The following is an 8,484-nucleotide window of genomic DNA, read 5'->3' on the forward strand; positions in this document are numbered from 1 at the left end:
CTGGTGATGGTACAGTTTCATCAGGCCAGTTTGATGACATGAGTTTGGGCATTTATTTTTCTAAGTTTAGTCTTAGGCTGGTCTCTCTAGACCTCCCCAAAATTCTCTGAGATACCCAATGTCTTTTCAGTGATATGTTTTTTGTTTAACCAAAGTTGGCTTCTCTTACTTGCAACTAAGACCCTGACCTACACAGAAGCAGTGTTCCCAGGAGCAGACTTTGAGGTGAGTTAATCTTTGTAAGGGACTAGGGCGCTGCTTCAAACCAAGCATGATGTCATCTGTCGAGTTAGGGAGCTTCAGGCCATGTGTAGTGGAAGAGCACCAGCTGGCAGGTTGACTGGTCCATAGTCCTGGTTCATCCATTAGCCACTTGGGCCGATGACTCATTCTCTCTGAACCTTATGGTCCTCATTTGGGCCTATTCATAGCTGTCTTGCAGAATTGTTATAAGGACTAAATGAAATTATGTGTGTAAGATATATAACATGTTGGGTGTTTTTATTACAAATGAATTTTATTTTAAGTCCTTATTCTGAGTTCTTGTCATATGCAGATCTTCAGTACCCAAGAGCACTTGGCAAGATGCTCAGTGACTATCCATTGAATGAATGAATCTTGACTTTGGTTGAAATTGGGTTTGTGGAGCACCTGGAGAGCTCAGTGGTTGCACATCCGCCTTTGGCTTGGGTCATGATCCCGGAGATCTGGGATGGAGTCCAGCATCAGGCTCCCTGTATAAGGAGCCTGTTTCTCCCTCTGCCTTTGTCTCTGCCTCTCTGTGTCTCTCATGAATAAATAAATAAAATCTTTAAAAAAAATTGGGTTTGTACATAATTACACTAAATCTTAACTTTTCTTACATAATTTGCCTATCTAATTTTAGGAGAGGTTTTCTTTTTTTTCTTTTTTCTTTTTTTTTAGGTATCTTATTTTTTAAGTATTCTCTACACCCAGCATTGGGCTTGAACTCACAATCCCAAGATCGAGAGTCGCACACCACCGGCTGAGCCAGCCAAGTACCCCTGGTTTTGGGAGAGGTCCTTAAATGCTAAGATTTTTTTTTTCCCCCTGAGAGGGAGAGAGAAAAAAGCAGGATCTCACAATCCTGAGATCAGGACCTGAGCCACAATAGTTGGATGCTTAACCAGCTGAGCCACCCCATTGCCCTACCTTTATTTGTTTATTTTTTTTTAAGCAAAGGAGCTGGGGCTGGGTTTCTGAAATTACTGTTTTTTTAATCCTAAAAAAATTTTTTTAAGGATTTTATTTATTCATGAGAGACACAGAGAGGCAGAGACACAGGCAGAGGGAGAAACAGACCCCCTGGAGAAGGAGCCTGATGCAGGACTCAATCCCACGACCCTGGGATCATAACCTGAGCCTAAGGCAGACATTCAACCACTGAGCCACCCACGTGCCCCATAAGTTATTTTTTTATTCCAGTGTGTTTAAGATGTAGTGTTACATTTGTTTCAGGTGTATAGTGATTAGACAATCTGCTACATTACTCAGTGCTCATCACGATAAGTGTACTCTTAATCCTCTTTATTTCTCCACTCATTTCTCTTGGCAGCCACCGATTTGTTCTCTGTAGTTAAGTCTGTTTCTTGGTTTGTCTTTTTTTTGTTGTTGTTTCGTTTCTTAAATTCTACATATGAGTAAAATCATATGGTATTTGTCTTTCTCTGACTGACTTTGCTTAGCATTACATTCTTTAGCTGCATCCATGTTACAACTGGCAAGGTTTCATTCTTTTGATGGCTGAAATATTCCATTATGTATATATACCGCACCTTTATCCATTCATCAATCAATGGATACTTGAGCTGGCTGCTTCTGTAATTTGGCTATTATGTTTATTATGCTACAGTAAACATAAGAGTGCATGTATCCATTTGAATTAGTGTTTTTGTATTCTTTGGGTAAATACCCAGTAGTGTGATTGATTGCTAGATGATAGGGTAGTTCTATTTTTAACTCTTTGAGGAACCTCTATTCTGTTTTTCAGAGTGGCTGCAACAGTTTGCATTCCCACCAACAGTGCACAAGTGTTCCTTTTTCTCCATATCCTCACCAACACTTGTTGTTTCTTCTGTTTTTAATTTTAGCCATTCTGAGAAGTGTGAAGTGTAGCTCATTGTAGTTTTGATTTGTATTTTCCTGATGAGTGATGTTGAGCATCTTTTCACATATCTGTTGGCCACCTGGATGTCTTTTTTTTTTTTTTTTTAATATTTTATTTATTTTATGTGACAGAGAAATCCAGAGAGCACAAGCAGGGGAAACAGCAGAGGGAGCCGGAGAAGCAGATTCTCCACTGAGCAGGGAGCCTGACTTGGGGCTTGATCCCAGGACCCTGGGACCATGACCTGAGCCCAAGGCAGACACTTAACTGACTGAGCCACCCAGGAACCCCACATGAATGTCTTCTTTGGAAAATGTCTGTTTATGTCGTCTGCCCATTTTTTAATTGTATTATTTGGGCTTCAGGAGCTTATTTGTTTTTGTTTTTAAAAATTTATTAGAGGGCAGCCCAGGTGGCTCAGCGGTTTAGCGCCACCTTCAGCTCAGGGCATGATCCTGGAGGCCCAGGATTGAGTCCCACATCAGGCTTCCTGCATGGAGCCTGCTTCTCCCTCTGTCTGTGTCTCTACCTCTCTCTCTCTTTCTCTCTCTCTCATGAATAAATAAAGTCTTTTAAAAAAAATAAAGATTTATTAGAGAGAGAGAGAAAGCTAACCAAGGGTGGGGGCATAGGGAGAGACAGTCCTCAAGCAGGCTCCCTGCTGAGTGCAGAGCCTGATGTGAGGCTCAGTCCCAGGACCCGGAAATCATGACCTGAGCCGAAATCAAGAGGTGGCCGCTTACCAGACTGAGCCACCGAGGCGCCCCAAGCCTACTCAAAAAAAAAAACAAAAAACAAAACAACAACAACAACAAAAAAAACCAATCAGGAGGAGATAATATACTGTAGTTACTAAAAATCATCTGAAGGGATCCCTGGGTGGCGCAGCGGTTTGGCGCCTGCCTTTGGCCCAGGGCGCGATCCTGGAGACCCGGGATCGAATCCCGCGTCGGGCTCCCGGTGCATAGAGCCTGCTTCTCCCTCTGCCTGTGTCTCTGCCTCTCTCTCTCTCTCTGTGTGACTATCATAAATAAATAAAAAATAAAAAAAAAAAAACCATCTGAAGCCTATGTAGGGTCAATCACCTCTATGTCATTTACGAATCTTAGGCAAGTAACCTCTCTGTACTCCGTTCTCTCATCTAACATGAGTTTATCCACATCTCATGAGATTGTTGGTGCGTTAAATAGCTTATACATGCAAAGCTCCTGGAGCAGTGTCGGGCACAAAGCAATGGCTCAGTAAGTATTTTCTGTAGGACACTCATTCCACAAATAGGAAATGGAACTCCTTATAATCACTGATGAATCTGGGGAAGTGATCAAAACATAAATTCTATTGGCTTTTTTAAAAATCTACTTCATTGGGGATCCCTGGGTGGCTTAGTGGTTTAGCGCCTGCGTTTGGCCCAGGGCGTGATCCTGGAGTCCCGGGATCAAGTCCCACATCGGGCTCCCAGCATGGAGCCTGCTTATCCCTGCTTCTGTGTCTCTGCCTTTCTCTCTCTCTATGTCTATCATAAATAAATAAACAAACAAATAAATAAATACATCAATTAATAAAAAAATCTACTTCATTAAGGTGGATTTACAGATAATACTTTTTAAAATACAGTTTTTAACCACAGTTTGACAATTTTTTTTAAGATTTTATTTATTCATGAAAGACACAGAGAAAGAGGCAGAGACACAGGCAGAGGGAGAAGCAGGCTCCATGCAGGGAGCCCGACGTCGGACTTGATCCTGGGACTCCAGGATCACACCCTGGGCTGAAGGCAGAGGCTCAACCACTGAGTCACGGGGGCTGTCCTAACTTAGGTATTTTTCACAGTGTTTTTGTTTATTTGTTTTGTTTGGAGCCAAACAGCCAACAAGGCAGACAATAGATTTCGGGGACAAAGATGTAAGTATCCTACAACACAAAATTGATCTGACTCATTTTAGGCAATGACCACTAGATTTCAGCATTTAAAAAAGAAAATTCAAAAAAAAATAAATAAAATAATAAAATAAAATAAAAAATAAAAAAAAGAAAATTCCCCCCCAAAAAAAATCCCATACTTAAAAAAAAAATTAATAAAAGGAGTACCTGTTTGACTCAGACGGTAGAGCATGCAACTCTTGATCTCAGGGTTAAGAGTCTTACCTATGTTGGGCATAGGGCTTGCTTATTTAAAACAAAATCAGGGACGCCTGGATGGCTCAGTAGTTGAGCATCTGCCTTTGACTCAGGGTGTGATCCCAGGATTTGGGATCGAGTCCCACATCGGGCACCTGCATGGAGCCTGCTTCTCCCTCTGCCTGTGTCTCTCTCTGTGTCTCTCATGAATAAATAAATAAAATCTTTAAAAAATAAAAAATCAAAAGAGGTGCCTGGGTGGCTCTGTCAGTTTAGCTTCCAACTTTGGATTTCAGCTCAGGTCATGATCTCAGGGTTATGAGATTGAGCCTTGGCCCCATACTCAGTGGGGTCCCCTGCTTTCTCTTTCTCAAACAAATAAATGTAAAAAATGTAAAAAAAATTTTTTAATCTAAAATACTTGTTCTCTACTTGAAGAGATTAACCTGGTAGTACAAAATAAATAATTGAAAGTTTCTCTACATTAGCAATTGGTGTATTTTTGTCACTAATTTTCTGCTGTTGGTTAAATAGGTGAAATGATAATTTAACTCTGAACTTCTTTTTATTTGTTTTTATTTTTTAAAAAGATTTTATTTATTTATTCATGAGAGACACACAGAGAGACACAGAGACATAGGCATAGGGAGAAGCAGGCTCCCTGTGGGGGAGCCTGATGTGGAACTCATCTCTGACCCCAGGATCACAACCTGAGCCAAAGGCAGCCGCTCAACCACTGAGCCACACAGGCATCCTTTATTTTTATTTTTTAAAGATTTATTTATTTTAGAAGGGGGAGTACGCATGAGTGTGGGAAAGGGCAGAGGGAAAGGGCAAGAAAGAATCTCAAGCAGATTCCCCTGAGCATGTTGCCAGAGAAGGGGCTTGATCTCATGATCCTGAGATCATGACCCAAGCTGAAATCAAGAGTCAGACCTCAACAGACTGAGCCACCCAGGCACCCCAAGTCTGAACTTTTTATAGAGAGACTATATATTTATTTTGCATACTTGCAACCATGATTATTTAGAATAGACCTAGCTTTGCATATTTTAATCACGTTTTACCCAGATTCCCTGGTCAATTTGTTTTTTTTTTTTTTAAGATTTTATTTATTTATTCATGAGAAACACAGAGAGGGGAGAGAGAGAGGCAGAGACACAGGCAGAGGGAGAAGCAGGCTCCATGCAGGGAACCCGATGTGGGACTTGATCCCAGGTCTCCAGGATCACGCCCTGGGCTGAAGGCGGCGCTAAACCGCCAAGCCACTCAGGCTGCCCTCCCTGGTCAATTTGTAAACTTTGTATACTACTTGAAATGCATAAAACAGCTGTCAGTCATTTAAAAAATTTTTTTTCTTGCCTCCATTTTTACTTGAAAATTGGGTAAATCCTGATTTTGCTTTGGAATGGAAGGTAATGCAAAAGCAAAAAAATGTGTGATTGCTTACAGTTTTTTTTTTTTTTAAACCAAAGTGATACTAGGTTAAAATAAATAAAACAAGCCCTCCCTTTCTATCCAGCTGCAGAAAGAGCACACAAATAGTCATTTCTGGGAAATGGGCGTTCACTTTGTGGGTGGCAGCATGGAGTTGACTAGTGGGACTGCTGAGCTGGTTTCCAGCGAACTGGTGTCTGTGGCACATGCTCTTTCTCTCCTTGCCAGGTTTTACTTCAACGATCCTGATAATGAGATGGCTTGGGCATCTCAAAGCAATGCAGCATGCTGACATCAGCTATAAGCTGATTTCATCAATTGACTCAAAGTTCCTGAAACTCACCAGAGTAGATGACCAAATCTATTCCAAGTTTTGAGAAAATTTTGAGAAACTCAGGATCAATGGGTTGGACTCAGAAGAGCTCAAATCAGAATCCGTTAAAGAGAAGTGGAGGCCATTCTGCTAACGTTTGACAGAATTGTAGAAGACTAACTATGGTCCTTTGCTGTGACCGGATTGTTCTCTGGGCTACATTGAGCAAAACACCATCTTTGCTCCCAGGATACAATTTTTTTTGCCACTGAAATTGCTTGAACTAAAAATAAATAAAATAAAATAAAAATAAAATAAAATAAAAAATTTCTTTTTAAAAATTTTTTTTAAATTTTTATTTATTTATGATAGTCACAGAGAGAGAGAGAGAAAGAGGCAGAGACACAGGCATAGGGAGAAGCAGGCTCCATGCACTGGGAGGCCGACGTGGGATTCGATCCCAGGTCTCCAGGATCGCGCCCTGGGCCAAAGGCAGGCGCCAAACCGCTGCGCCACCCAGGGATCCCCCCAAAAAAGAAATTTCTTGAACTGGGAAAGCTATAAGAAAGTTTACACCAGTGTTCATGATAAAAAAAAAAAAAAAAGAGGGATCCCTGGGTGGCGCAGTGGTTTGGCGCCTGCCTTTGGCCCAGGGCGCGATCCTGGAGACCCGGGATCGAATCCCACGTCGGGCTCCCAGTGCATGGAGCCTGCTTCTCCATCTGCCTGTGTTTCTGCCTCTCTCTCCTTCTCTCTCTGTGACTGTCATAAATAAATAAAAAAAAAAAAAAAAAGAGAGAGAGAAGGGAACCATGGAAGAGAGAAAGGAGCTGATAGGAGAAGAGCAGAAGAAAAAGCCACAGAAAAAAAAAGTTGAAAACCAACAAAGGGAAAGAAAAAGAAAGAAGCCAACAAGGAATTGAACAAGAGTAGTGAAACAGCTATATAAGTAGGCAAGGACTAGCACTCTAGAAGCTGTGACTCAACTAGGTCTACAGATGCTACCTGCACGGACTCCTGTGGTTAAGTGTATGTCCTTGTGCAATTGTAAGATCTGCAGAAGGACATCTTTCTAGCCTAATAATCAAGAGCTACTCTGCTTATTCTTTTGCATGAAACGGCTTAAAGACTATTAGTGGGGTCTTAGTTGATTGTTTCTTGGTATAATGTTTCTTGGTTCTCCCCACTAGTCAAGTAAAAAATTTTACACATAAATTTCTTTTGGTTCCTAAAAAAAGTAAAAAAATAAAATGAGCACTGAAACACATTAGTAATCTTTGGATGACCCAAAGCTAGCCTTGACATGCCCAATTAAAACCGGATGGGAAGGTACCAGGTCTTCTCTGAAGAGCCAGAACTACCTTGGCTGAGAGGGAGTTCAGTGAGACCCCAGCAAGGACAGTAAGAAACTACCAACAGGGAGGAAATGCTGCCTGCCTGGGAGCAGAGAAAATACTCTGCGATATTAAATGGGCTGATTCAGAGGGAAAAAAATTTTTTTAAGTGGAAAGTTGTTTTTTTTTTAAGATTTTAAAATTTAGGGCAGCCCTGATGGTGCAGCAGTTTAGCGCCGCCTGCAGCCTAGGGCGTGATCTGGAGACCCTGGATAGAGTCCCACATCAGGTTCTCTGCATGGTGCCTGCTTCTCCCTCTGCCTGTCTCTGCCTCTCTCTCTCTCTTTCTCTCTCTCTCTCTCTCTGTCTCTATGAGTAAATAAATAAATATTTTAAAAAAGATTTTTAAATTTATTTATTCATGAGACACACAGAGAGAGAGGCAGAGACATAAGCAGGCTCCCTGAAGGGAGCCCGATGCGGGACTCGATCCCAGGACTCCAGGACCACGCCCTGAACCAAAGGCAGATGCTCAACTACTAAGCCACCCAGGCATACCTTAAGTGGAAAGTTTTATAAGAGTTCTACAAATGTGAGATGGCTTTACTATATGACACTCTTCTGCTACAAATAACCTGCAAACAACATCCAAAGCTATCCAGATGAATGACTACTGACATTAACAACAAAGTATCAAAAAAAAACACAACAAAGTATCAACTGCTGATCCAGACCCCCAAATCATGGCAAGAGTCCTAAATCTTACAGCAGAGCCTTGGGGGCACCAAGGGTGGCCATTGACCAGTGATAGGTGGGTGTAGGGATAGCAGGAAATGGGGGCTACGTCGAGGAGGGAAGAATTATACTGTATTTCCTTAGAAAATTTTTCATGGCTTAAAAAAATTATACAAATACTATCTGCTCATTCTAGAAAACCCCCCAAAATAAAACAGGCCAAAAATCAGATTAAAAAAAATTCTCCTTTAATTCCACCCAGAAACCAACACAAGTGACACTTTGATAGGTATACTTACATAGATACTTTGTGTTTTGGGGCAGCCCCGGTGGTGCAGTGGTTTAGTGCTGCCTGCAGCCCAGGGTGTGATCCTGGAGACCCGAGATTGGCTCGTCGGGCTCCCTGCATGGAGCCTGCT

At 41.7% G+C, this 8,484-nt stretch overlaps 1 pseudogene; it reads left to right on the forward strand.

Moving 5' to 3' along the window:
- Positions 1-5,831: 5,831 nt before the first annotated feature.
- Positions 5,832-6,949, forward strand: LOC129514074 (protein PBDC1-like; annotated as a pseudogene).
- Positions 6,950-8,484: the final 1,535 nt, after the last annotated feature.

Source organism: Nyctereutes procyonoides, unplaced genomic scaffold (genome assembly GCF_905146905.1).
Source record: "Nyctereutes procyonoides isolate TBG_1078 unplaced genomic scaffold, NYPRO_anot_genome, whole genome shotgun sequence".
NCBI lineage: Eukaryota > Metazoa > Chordata > Mammalia > Carnivora > Canidae > Nyctereutes > Nyctereutes procyonoides.